We start from the raw sequence: 13,677 nt of genomic DNA, 5'->3' as shown, positions 1-13,677 counted from the left end.
AAGAGCCCCCTTAAATCATTTTATACCCTGTTTATCTTCTAGCTAACACTGGTCCAGGGCTTATTCTCTCTAAAGGATTTATTGAAACCACTTCACTAGCCTCGTGAATTTCATCCATTAACACGTGTAATAACCCCCATTCGATCTTACCCACACCTTCGTTCTCACTAAGTCCCGTAGGCCTTGCTTCTGACTCACCCCCTCCTTCGGAAGGTTTTCCACTGTGCCTTGGCCGGTGTAGTTCCAGCATCAGCAAACTCCCTAATATCCTCATCTTTCTCAGAGTACTCCCTCTACTGGTTTGTCTCAATTGAACCTGAGAACACAGTGTCCTCTGAAATGTGGTCAAGTCATACACTTGGGTCACAAGATCAGAAGGTAGGATCTATGTGTTGCCTCTCTTTTCTTTTTCTTTTGAATTGCAAGATAAATCACTATAACTCTGGTATAAAACACGTAACTCTCTAAGACTTCTTTACAGAAAAAGAAAACACCCTGCTTCTGTGGTCTTCACCATCCCCTCTTCATCGTTACGGTTCCGTCTGAGGTCACACCCCTGCATCCATGTACATGATGGTAACTCATAGTTTTCCTCTCTTCCAAGTTCTGTCATTACCTCGGGTGACTCCACACAATCTAGAGGGCCACACAGCACCCCGGCCCTGAGCTTCTCTTTATTTTTGTCGTCTCCTGCAAGCTTCTCCCCTCTTCCTCTTCACCCTGTGACTACGACACAGCTCAGTTTCCCAAAACCGTTCCACATTCACCATCGCTAATCTGAACATCTCGGGCCCTGCCTACACCTTCCTCTCCTTCTAGCCCAATTCTTTAGCAACATACTCTGACTATGCTTTAACTCCAGGGCCTCTATTACTGATTCTTAATTCTTTTAACTCATTAACCCTTTGCTTTCTCCTCTCCGTGAAATTCTGTGATGCATCATTTATTGAAACTCTTAAAACTAAACCCCTTGATCTTTTCTGTTTTTGCTTTCATATAGACAATGAATTTTCCAGTTATGCAACTGGGAAGTTGCGCACCCTTTGAAATAATCATACAACAAGATACTTGTAGTCACCCATTCCAAACAGACTTTCAAAATTGGCTCAGTTTCTAGTACAATAATTTTTTCTAGTCAATGCCTGCTTCCTGGATTAAATACCAACTTAAACTCACAGCTTGTTTTAATCCCCAGAAAATAGGAAATAAAAGACGAGATCTTGTATACTTTCCCCCAAACCCACCTGTAAACTTGTGAAACCCTAACACATTCCATCAGAGCTTTTTCATCCTAATGAAAGTTTTCCTGATCATCTTGCCACTCAGCTTCTTAGGAACTTTATACCTAATGGAACCCCTTTACTTTCTGGCTATTCAACTGTTCTTTCTCAATGGAAACATTCCCATAATCTTAAACATACACAAATCTTTCCTATGTGAATAATTTTAGCTGTATTAAGGCACAATTTGTAGACTCTGAAAGAGGTGACAAATCAGCTATTCTCCAACATAAAATAAAAAGTAAAAAAAAAACAAACAACCTTGTTAAGTTTATATTTCAAACTTATGTTAGGGAGGAAACGGTGCGTGACACAAACAATCCATCTTTGCTAAGTTTCTGCTCAACAATGAGAAGTTTCCTTGTTGTTTTAGGGCTAAATCGTGTCTGACTGGATTGTAGCCCACCGGGCTCCTCTGTCCATAGGATTTCCCAGGCAAGAATACTGCAGTGGGTTGCCATTTCCTTCTCCAGGGGATCTTCCTGACCCAGGGATCAAATTCGAGTCTCCTGCATTGGCAGGTGGATTCTTCACCACTGAGCTACCTAGGAAACCCAAAATGTTCCCTAGACCATTTCAGATATAACAGTATCTGCTTGGACTCATTAAAATCAGGGGCACTATAATTCTTATAATTCTGAGTTTACCTCATTATTCACACTGATTTTGGAAGGATTCTAGGCTTATCTTAATATGCAAGGCTGCATAACCTATATTTAAAAACCATAAAGAGTACATGTATGCCTTATTGAAATGAACATATTAGAATATGCTCTTGAAGGGTCTGGAAACTCACAAAGCCTGAAGAGAGTTTATTTTTAAAAACACATAAGTTTAGTAGTTTTTCCTTGACTAAAATGTGTTAAGAATATCTGGGTCATTAAACGAAAGATGTTGTATTTAGTTCTCTCAGTACATCAATAACCCAATGCAAAAAAGAAAAAATTTTTTAAATAACCCAATGCAGATCACTGAAGCTGATTATAGAACTCACAGTGGGATTTTGTTACATCACTTTCAGTCATTAATTTTCAAACCTGGATTACGGAGTGGTATATTGTGTGGTGTGATATGTTGATAATAGATAGGTAGATAGATATTAAGATAGATAGATTTTACCATCATTTGCATAACTATGGGCAGTTCTGACATACTTGGGGAAGTTAGTGTTAGAAAATCTTTCTGCGTTTAATACGCACCCTAAGAAAACTTTCTTATTCTTCACAAATCTTAGCTTAACAAGGGCACATAGTGAGTAGCCGATAAATATTTACTGGTGTACTTACAGAAATCCAATCAGGATTTGGTATCACAGAGATGATACCAAAATAATTTTAGTTATTCAAATTTGTATATGCCAAACATGACCAATCCAGCAAAGCTGCACTAGAATTTTGTTGTTGGGCTTAACACGTTTAGATTAAAATACATTTGGACACCCGAGACTGATTCATGTCAATGTATAGTGAAAACCACCACAATATTATAAAGTAATTAGCCTCCAATTAAAACAAATTAATTAAAATAAAATAAAATACATTCGGAGTCTGATTTTGCTTGTGCTTGTGTATGTGTGTGCATGCATGCTAAATCACTTCAGTTGTGTCCGACTCTTTTTGACCCCATGGACTGTAGCCCACCAGGCTCCTCTGTCCTTTGGACTCTCCAGGCAGGAATACTGGAGTGGGTTGCCACGCCCTCCTCCAGGGGAATCTTCCCCACCCAGGGATCAAACCCTCGTCTCTTATGTCTCCTTATGTATGTGTGAATGTGTCTGTCCAGGGCAGAGAGAGAATCTGAAACAAAAATTTGTACGTACAATAGCTATGGAAGATATTTATTTCTCATGTATGTTGAACAAAATAATAAGCAGCAAAAAGGAAGTAGTAACTTTTAGGGGCACATACATGTGTTTTTAATGAACAAAATCAAAATAACTTAAATGCTACCTTATTTCTGCATTATGACCAGTTTTAGAGAGAAAATGAAGAATAAAAAATTGCTAAAAGACAGATGAGGGAAAAACAGGGATGTGAAATAATAAATACCTAGGCACATAAAGTGATGACAAAAATGTTAAAGAACTTTATTTTGCAACCTACAGACCTCTAAAATCTTGAACTACCAATAGACTCACATGTAAATGCCATTTCTTGGCATAGGTCGAAGATGAAGTTTTGTTTTTGGCTCCAGCATTATTTTCTGAACAAAACATTATTTATTGTGCATGGCTATCTACGTGCATGTTTGTGGTTCATGAAGCATTTTGACGTACAGTTTTAAGTAGCCGCTCTTCGAGTGTCCTCTGGAGTCTGCAAGCCATGTTCCAAAGAAGGCGCAGCTGGAGCCTGAGAGCCCCAATCACGGCATGGCTGATTGTGCCACTTTTCTGCTCCCCATCATTAGCGTCCTTGTTCTTCTTCCGTCTGAACTTGACAAAATCTGCTTTGGAACTGAATGTGAAATTTACTGGAAGTAGAGAAGAGATACGAAATAATTTGTGTCACTCAGGAGAATGGAAGCAAAAGCATGATTACTCTCTTCCACATGTGGTTATAGCACTATTTCATGTAAAGATGAAAACCCAGCTTGAGAACGATAGTCTGATCTAAGCCAAAACTGCCTACATAGTTTAATTAGTCTAATGATTTTAAGACAAACGTAGTCTTAATCATAATCATGAACCATCAGTGGAACACAGTGCTGAGATGAGTAGAATTCAGGCATTCATACTAAGAGGTAGGTTAAACTAGGCAGTCTCATACATATAAGAGAAAATACATCTCTGGTAAAGTAGTAGGAGCACACTCACTAATGTGCTCGTCCTTGATGTCTTAAAACAGTAGTCTTCAATGCATTCAAGATGGTTAGCAAAGATCACATGAGAGTTCTTCAGTTCAGATCGGATCAGTCGCTCAGTCGTGTCCGACTCTTTGCGACCCCATGAATCGCAGCACGCCAGGCCTCCCTGTCCATCACCAACTCCCGGAGTTCACTCAGACTCACGTCCATCGAGTCAGTGATGCCATCCAGCCATCTCATCCCCTGTCGTCCCCTTCTCCTCCTGCCCCCAATCCCTCCCAGCATCAGACTCTTTTCCAATGAGTCAACTCTTCGCATGAGGTGGCTAAAGTACTGGAGTTTCAGCATATAATTTTCATATAATGCACACAATAATCACATAATTATTGTTAATAATATTATTTAAGTAATAATACATTTTTGGAGAATTCTCTAGTTGTCTTAGAGAGCCAGAGTTGGAGATGTTGCCTAATTATGAACTGTTAGAAAAATTAAAGTTTTCATTAACTTAAAATTGTAGGTGTCAACTGAACTTGTAGTTAAGGAATAGGAAGTGAAAGATTATGAATTTATCTGTCTTTCAATAAAGCATCTTTTATTCTTGGAGAAGCAGGACACATCACTCCTTTTAACTGGCCTGCTAGCTTCTGGGAAAAGCCCACTCATTTTCTGAACCCCAAGCATCTGGTGTCCTGTCGATGTGACTTTAGATGCATTCCCAGTGAGAATCTTCCAATTATAGGAGTGTCATATCTGTACTCTGAAAATACATCTGCCTGGGAAAATCAGTCAGTCAGTCAGTATAGTCGCTCAGTCGTGTCTGACTCTTTGTGACCCCATGGACTGCAGCACACCAGGCTTCCTTGTCCATCACCAACTCATGCCCATCGAGTCGGTGATGTCATCCAACCATCTCATCCTCTGTCATCCCCTTCTCCTCCCACCAAATCAGTGCTAGCTTTTTTTCTTTTTTTCCCAATTCTTAAGTAGAACTACACTGATAATAAACTGATAATAAAATTTTTGGAACACGATATGATGCTGGGCTTATCTGTACTTATTAACTTTATACTAATTTTAATTTCTTTGAAACTAATTTCCTTTCAGAGTTTGTAGTAATAGTTCAGTTCAGTCGCTCAGTCGTGTCCAACTGTGTGACCCCGTGAATCGCAGCACACCAGGCCTCCCTGTCCATCACCAACTCCCGGAGTTCACCCAAACTCATGTCCATCAAGTCGGTGATGCCATCCAACCATCTTATCCTCTGTCGTCCCCTTCTTCTCCTGACCCCAATCCCTCCCAGCATCAGAGTCTTTTCCAATGAGTCAATACTCGATTATATGAATACTGAGGTAGCCAAAGTATTGGAGTCTCAGCCTCAGCATCAACCCTTCCAATGAACACCCAACACTGGTCTCCTTTAGGATGGACTGGTTGGATCTGCTTGCAGTCCAAGGGACTCTCAAGAGTCTTCTCCAACACCACAGTTCAAAAGCATCAATTCTTCAGCACTCAGCTTTCTTCACAGTCCAACTCTCACATCCATACATGACCACTGGAAAAACCATAGCCTTGACTAGACGGACCTTTGTTGGCAAAGTAATATCTCTGCTTTTCAATATGCTATCTAGGTTGGACATAACTTTGCTTCCAAGGAGTAAGCATCTTTCAATTTCATGGCTGCAATCACCATCTTCAGTAATTCTGGAGCCCCAAAAATAAAGTCTGACACTGTTTCCACTGTTTCCCCATCTATTTCCCATGAAGTGATAGGACCAGATGCCATGATCTTCGTTTTCTGAATGTTGAGCTTTAAGCCAATTTTTTCACTCTCCTCTTTCACTTTCATCAAGAGGCTTTTGAGTTCCTCTTCACTTTCTGCCGTAAGGGTGGTGTCATCTGCACATCTGAGGTTATTGATATTTCTCCCGGCAATCTTGATTCCAGCTTGTGCTTCTTCCAGCCAAGCATTTCTCATGATGTACTCTGCACAGAAGTTAAATAAGCAGGGTGACAATATACAGCCTTGACGTACTCCTTTCCCTATTTGGAACCAGTCTGTTGTTCCATGTCCATTTCTAACTGTTGCTTCCTGACCTGCATACAAATTTCTCAAGAGGCAGGTCAGGTGGTCTGGTATGCCCATCTCTTTCAGAATTGTCCACAGTTTATTGTGATCCACACAGTCAAAGGCTTTGGCATAGTCAATAAAGCAGAAATAGATGTTTTTCTGGAACTCTCTTGCTTTTTCCATGATCCAGCGGATGTTGGCAATTTGATCTCTGGTTCTTCTGCCTTTTCGAAAACCAGCTTGAACATCTGGAAGTTCATGGTTCACGTATTGCTGAAGCCTGGCTTGAAGAATTTTGAGCATTACTTTACTAGCATGTGAGATGAATGCAATTGTGCGGTAGTTTGAGCATTCTTTGGCATTGCCTTTCTTTGGGATTGGAATGAAAACTGACCTTTTCCAGTCCTGTGGCCACTGCTGAGTTTTCCAAATTTTCTGGCATATTGAGTGCAGCACTTTCACAGCATCGTCTTTCAGGATTTGAAATAGCTCAACCGGAATTCCATCACCTCCACTAGCTTTGTTTTAGTGATGCTTTCTAAGGCCCACTTGATTTCACATTCCAGGATGTCTGGCTCTAGGTCAGTGATCACACTATTGTGATTATCTGGGTCGTGAAGCTCTTTTTTGTACAGTTCTTCTGTGTATTCTTGCCACCTCTTCTTAATATCTTCTGCTTCTGTTAGGTCCATACCATTTCTGTCCTTTATCGAGCCCATCTTTGCATGAAATGTTCCCTTGGTATCTTGAATTTTCTTTAAGAGATCTCTAGTCATTCCCATTCTGTTGTTTTCCTCTATTTCTTTGCATTGATCACTGAGGAAGATTTTCTTATTTCTCCTTACTATTCTTTGGAACTCTGCATTCAAATGGGAATATCTTTCCTTTTCTCCTTTGCTTTTCACTTCTCTTCTTTTCACAGCTATTTGTAACGCCTCCTCAGACAGCCATTTTGCTATATAAGTTTCCATAATAGAATTACACTGATATAAAGTGTATAAGCCAATAAAACTGTTCTACATTGTAGCTGGTACCTCTATCCTACTATTTAAAGAGATTATTTGTCTACCTATCAAAATGGAACACACTTGATTTATGATATCAAAAAGACACAGAATGTATCAAAGATAGGCATTTTAGGAAGTCTACTTTGAGTGTCAAGATAGCAGATGTTGTCGAGTCACTGAGTTGTGTCTGACTTTTTGTGACCCAATGGACTGCAGCACATTAGGCCCTCCCTTCCTTCAGCTGGAGCTTGCTCAAACTCATGTCCATTGAGTTGGTGATGCCATTCAACCATCTCATCCTCTGCTGCCCCCTTCTTCTCCTGCCCTTAATCCTTCCCAGCATCAGAGTCTTTTCCAGTGAGTAGGCTTTTCACATCAGGTGGCCAAATATTGGAGCCTCAGCTTCAGCATCAGTCCTTCCAATGAATATTTAGGGCTGATTTCCTTTAGGATTGATTGGTTTGATCTCCTTGCTGTCCAAGGAACTCTCAAGAATCTTCTCCAATACCACAGTTCAAAAGCATCCATTCTTCAGTGCTCAGCCTTCTTTATGGTCCAACTCTCACATTCATGTATGACTACTGGAAAAAACCAGAGCTTTGACTATGGAAGTCTACTTAGAGTTTCAAGACAGCAGATAAGGGTCAGTATTATAGCTTAGCATTATCAGAAGATAAAACCCTATCATTCCTTTGCCCTCCAATAGAGAAAATGTCTCAGAGCATAAAAACCAGAAATTCAATGGACTGTGAAGGAATGTGTAATATACAGTTGCAATTTCCGTAACCATCTTCACATCTTTAGTGTTAGTGGTCTGAAAGTGATTTTCCAACCCAAGGCAAGCCAGAAAATAAAATGTTATGGCTAACATCACCCAGCAATATCTCAGAGGTATCGGCAGTGTTATCTCTCTGCCATTCATTTTATCCCTGTGGAAAACTTTTCTATTGTTAAATCCAAATCAAGAGAAAATACCTACCTTCTACTTGTTCTTTTACAAAAGAAAAGAAAAAACGAAAAGAACAAAAGTGGAAAAAGAAAAGAAGGAAGATTCATATTAAAAAAAACACCAATTTTACAAAATATGTAAGTTGACAATGGGTGTTTTATGTAGAACAAGTGCAGAAATAAAGAAAGTGGAAGTTATTCTTTCTTATAAATTACTCCTTGTATATTCAGATCATTTACTCAGACTGAATTACCAGTTATTGGACTGAAATATCAGGAAACTTTTAAGAGAGGAACTTTTTTTAGATTAAGCAGCTACTATATTTGGTGATTTAATAATTATTGATCAATTGGCCTCAGTAGTGTGCTTCATTGCTCAGTCGTGTCCAACTCTTGCGACCCCATGGACTGTAGCCCACCAGGCTCCTCTGTCCATGAGATTCTCCAGGCAAGAATGCCAGAGTGGATTGCCACACCCTCCTCCAGGGGATCTTCCCAACCCAGGGATCGAACCCAAATCTCCCGAATTGCAAGCAGGTTCTTTAACATCTGAGCCACCAGGGATGGGCTTCCCTGATGGCTCAGACGGTAAAGCGTCTGCCCGCAATGCGGGAGACCCGGGTTTGATTCCTGGGTCAGGAAGATCCCCTGGAGAAGGAAATGGCAATCCACTCCAGCATTCTTGCCTGGAAAATCCCATGGACGGAGAAGCCTGATAGGCTACAGTCCATGGGGTCGCAAAGAGTAGGACAGGACTGAAGGACTTCACTTCACTTTCTTTACCATCTGAGCCACCAGGGAAGCCTCAGCAGAGAGGATTCAAGTCCGACTTCTCTAAAACACTTTGAATCTGCACTGCCTGTTCCAGGTGGTGGAGTGCAGTGGAATTAAAAGACCTTCCCCCAGGCTGCAGACGTTCACTTCCCAGAGGATTCTGACCTGAAGCATAACATCCCCAGGAACAGTGCATCATTTTTAGATCATTCCTTCTAAATTAAAGCTAGGCTCGCAATCCATTCCAGTATTCTTGCCTAGAGAATCCCATGAACAGAGGAGCCTGGAGGGCTGCAGTGCATGGGGTCACAGAGTCAGACACAACTGAGGTGACTTAGTGTGCAATTAAGCAGGATGATTAGTAAGAAGACTGGGCATATGAAGAAACATAAAAATTAACATAGGACCTCTCAAACTAAATTTCAAAAGTACCATGAAAGAAGTATACGTCTTATTCACCCCTGATGCTGTCCTGGGTGCTACTTAATTCAAGATTTATCTGTCAACAAACAGCCTCTGCTGCTGCTGCTGCTGCTGCTGCTAAGTTTCTTCAGTCGTGTCCGACTCTGTGCAACCCCATAGACGGCAGCCCACCAGGCTCCCCCGTCCCTGGGATTCTCCAGGCAAGAACACTGGAGTGGGTTGCCATTTCCTTCTCCAATACATGAAAGTAAGAAGTGAAAGTGAAGTCGCTCAGTCGTGTCCTACTCTTAGCGACCCCATGGACTGCAGCCTACCAGGCTCCTCTGTCCATGGGATTTTCCAGGCAAGAGTACTGGAGTGGGGTGCCATTGCCTTCTCTGAAACAGCCTCTGGTAACCACAAATATGGTCTCTTTCATGAGTTTGCTTTTGAAATATTGCATTGTCCAAAAAGTTCATCTGGGTTTTTCCATACGGTGTTACGGAAAAAGCCAAGCAAACTTTTTGGCCAACCCAATGAAGTTGACCTACAACCCCTATGTTAGTTCCTGATACACAATATACTGATTTGCTCTCTCTGTACACTTCAAAATGATCATCACAATAAGTCTCATTCATACAAAGACCGGCCAATCTGCCTTTTGATTGGAACATTTAGTCCATCTACCTTTAAAGCAATTATTGACAGTGTTTATTGCCATTTTGTTCACTGAAGGTTGCTTTTGCAGTTCTTTGATTCCTTTATTCTTGTTTTGCTCTCTTCCCTTGTGACTTGATGACTCTTTGGTGTTATGTGAATTCCTTTTTCAATTGTATATGAATCTGTTATAGATTTTTGATTTATGGGTTCCATGAGGTTTATATATAGCATCTTCCCTGATGACTCAGACGGTAAAGAATCTGCCTGCAGGAAACCTGGGTTCAACCCCTGGGTCAGGAAGATCCTCTGGAGAAGAGAATGGCAACCCAATCCCAGTTTTCTTGCCTGGGAAATCCCATGGACAGAGGAGTCTGACGGGCTATATAGTCCAAGGGGTCACAAAGAGTCGGACACGACTAAGCGACTAAGCAAACAAAACAGTATACAAACAAACAATTATAAACAATATATTGCTGATCTCTTAGCTACTTATTTTACCAGCCTGCATTTTCACTCTCTGGTGGCATCATGTTTTACATCTTTTACATCTGTTTATTCTGTGTATCCCTCAACAACATATTATGGATAGAAAGGATGACACTACTCTGTCTTTAACTTTCCTGCTAGCTTTGTAAGCAACTGCTGTAGTAACTTGTCAGTGTATCTGCCTTTACCAATGAGATTTTCTTTTATAATTTTCTTATTTCTAGTGGTTGTCTTTTTCTTGTGGTTTAGAGAAGTCCCTTTTTCATAAAGCTGGTTTCCTGGTTGAGCTCTCAGCTTTTCTGGCCTGGAAATCTCTCGATCTCTCCTTCCCTTTTTGCTCAGCAATTGCAATGCTCTTCCCCAGCTTGGTCCTCACAACAAGTGTTAAGCAGATGTCACTCTCAAATTTGGTCATTTGAGGAGAATATAGTAAAGAGATATTTTCAATGATGTTGGCAAGAGGAAAGGGAACTCACAAGAAATTGTAACCAGAATTTGTTAGAGGTAGATGGTTTTATCACCTTTAAAATTAATGAAGCAAAAGGAGGGAGCAGAAAAGGCCATATGATTAGTACTTGACTTTGCTGAAGGGTGAGCAATGCAGGAGACCCAGTTTCCATCCCTGGGTCAGGAAGATTGCCTGGAGAAAGGCATGGCAATCCACTGCAATATTCTTGCCTAGAGAATTCCATGGACAGAGGAGCCAGATGGGCTACAATCTATGGGGTTGCAAAGAGTCGGACACGACAGTGAGACTAACACTTTCACTTCGGTGAAGGGAGTTGGAAAATAACTTGCTCTCTATCGCCCAGCGTCTGCTGCTACTGCTTCCCACTGAACAAACTCATCTGGAGACCAGAAGACAATAGAGTCAAAAACCCACCAATTCATACAAGGCTGTCAGGGCATAGAGCGTGCTGGATAAGGATGGAGAAGATTTGGAAGGCCAAACAGAAGACATTCCACATAAGTTCCTTCAAATTTTCTCAGTATAATTGGTTTTAAAGAAATAGCTCATGGTAACATTCACTAGTCCTGCCCTGACTGCTAGAGAATTTAAGCATCCTTACATTTATATGCTGGACTTATACAGCTGCCCTTCTGTGAATTGTTTTCTTACATTCTTTGCACATCTTTAATTTGATATTAGAGTTTGTTTTTCCCATTTTGCAACCGCTCCTAGTATTGGTTTTGGTTACCTTGTTTTTCAAAACCTACTATTTCTCTCTTGGTTTAGGCTATATATTCCTTTGCTGTACCCAGGATTTAAGAAAAAAATCTTTTGGGATTTAAATATATATCATTTTGTTTAATAGAGTCTAGATTTCCAGTTTGGAGAAAGAATATGTCCTTCACCTACAGATGATATCTTCTAATATATGTTTTTAAATATTTTCTAATATATGTTTTAAACAATTAAAACTTTAATTCATCCAGAACTTGTTTTCATGTGTAATAAAGCCAGGTGTGTACTTTTATTCTTCCAGAAGCATAATCAGCTATGCCAGCACCATTTAATGACTCAAACATTCTATTATGAATAAATTTAATCTTCATTATTACGTATATCAAATTTTGATCTACACTGAAATTAATTTCTAAATATTCTTGTTTTTTTCCTGCAACCAGTTTCCTTATTTAAAGACCAAGACAAGAGAGACTTAATTACACTGATTTTATAACATGATCTAATGTCTAGACCCTGATGCTGGGAAAGATTAAAGGTGGAAGGAGAAGCAGACAACAGAGGATGAGATGGTTGGATGGCATCACCGACTCAATGGACATGAGTTTGGGTAAACTCTGGGAGTTGGTGATGGACAGGGAGGCCTTGCGTGCTGCAGTCCATGGGGTTGCAAAGATTCAGACTTGACTGAGCAACTGAATTGAACTGAACTGAATGTCTAAAGTGGAAGTCAACCACCAGTTTTTTTTTTTTTTTTCCATACTTTTTTGGATACTTTAAAGCATATGTTATTTATTATAAAATGTAATATAATTTTCCAGTAAAAAATCAATTGGGGTTATAATTGAAATTGCATTATTTAGTATATCAATTTTGGAGTAATATTTTAATGGCAATAAAACCTCCTGTTAACAGCACATCATGTCCTTACATGTGTTTATATAATATTTTATAGCCATCAGTTAAATTTAATAGCTTTCTACCTAAAGGCTCTGATTTTTTTCCTGTTAAATTTCTTCTCCTGTTAAATTTCCTGTTACGTTTTCTTCTTTCCTGTTAAATTTCGAGTGTTGTTACCATTGGGAATGGAAATTTTTTTTTCTATTTCCATGTCTAGTAATTAACTGCTAGAGTTGAATAAAGTTTATCTTTATCTTTATTTTGTAAAGTTTAACTTTACAAAACTGTGTAAGTATAATAGCCTTACTGAGGTCTCTTGAGTTTTCTAGGTACAAAATCATACTACCAGAAAAGAGATCATCTGAGCACTACTTTCCCATTTTCATTAGTGATACTTCACATATGCCAATGCATAACGAATAATGAAATGCACGTTTTTGTTCAGCCAGGCTGAGTAGCGAAGCACCACAGTGTGACTGCAGCCTGCACGTGTACACCCTCCCAGTCCTACTCCACCAAGGACTCGTCTCCTGAGATATTCCCATGAATAGATGCATTCTTAAAAACTGCAATGAACTGTTTCATGCCTCATGAATGATATCCCACTGTATTTATCTTTCTGCAATTGATTTTCATTCAATATTAGGTTCCTAAGATTTTTTTCACGATGATACATATAGTTCTAATTTATTTACATTACTTGATATGTACTATTTCAGTGAAAGAACATGTTCTGATGTATTTGTCCATTTTCTTGTTAGTGTCTCAGGGTGATCTTTATTTCTGTTTCACGATGTATTTTTATGCATGTGAGTCAGAATATGCATCTAAAAGCTGAATTCCTTGCTGACGTCTACTTTTATTTTCACCTGGAAAGACTCTTGACAAAGTGTTCGCCAAAGTATTGTGTGTCATCTTGTCATTTCACACTTCAATCAGCAATTCCCATTCCTCTCCTTTCTAGCCAACATTTGTAAGATACATTTTTAAAACTCTTGCTAATACAATGGATGTGAAATTGTATTTTGTAGTTTTGATTTGCACTTCAATTTCTTGTGAGATTATTTTATATACCTTTGAGATTTCTTCCTCTGTGAATTACTCCATGTCTTTTAGCCATTTTTTAAATGCATTGTTTCCCTTCTTTTATTAATTCTTTCA

The sequence above is a fragment of the Bos taurus genome, chromosome 24 (genome assembly GCF_002263795.3).
Source record: "Bos taurus isolate L1 Dominette 01449 registration number 42190680 breed Hereford chromosome 24, ARS-UCD2.0, whole genome shotgun sequence".
NCBI lineage: Eukaryota > Metazoa > Chordata > Mammalia > Artiodactyla > Bovidae > Bos > Bos taurus.
This window is presented reverse-complemented; position numbering follows the sequence as displayed.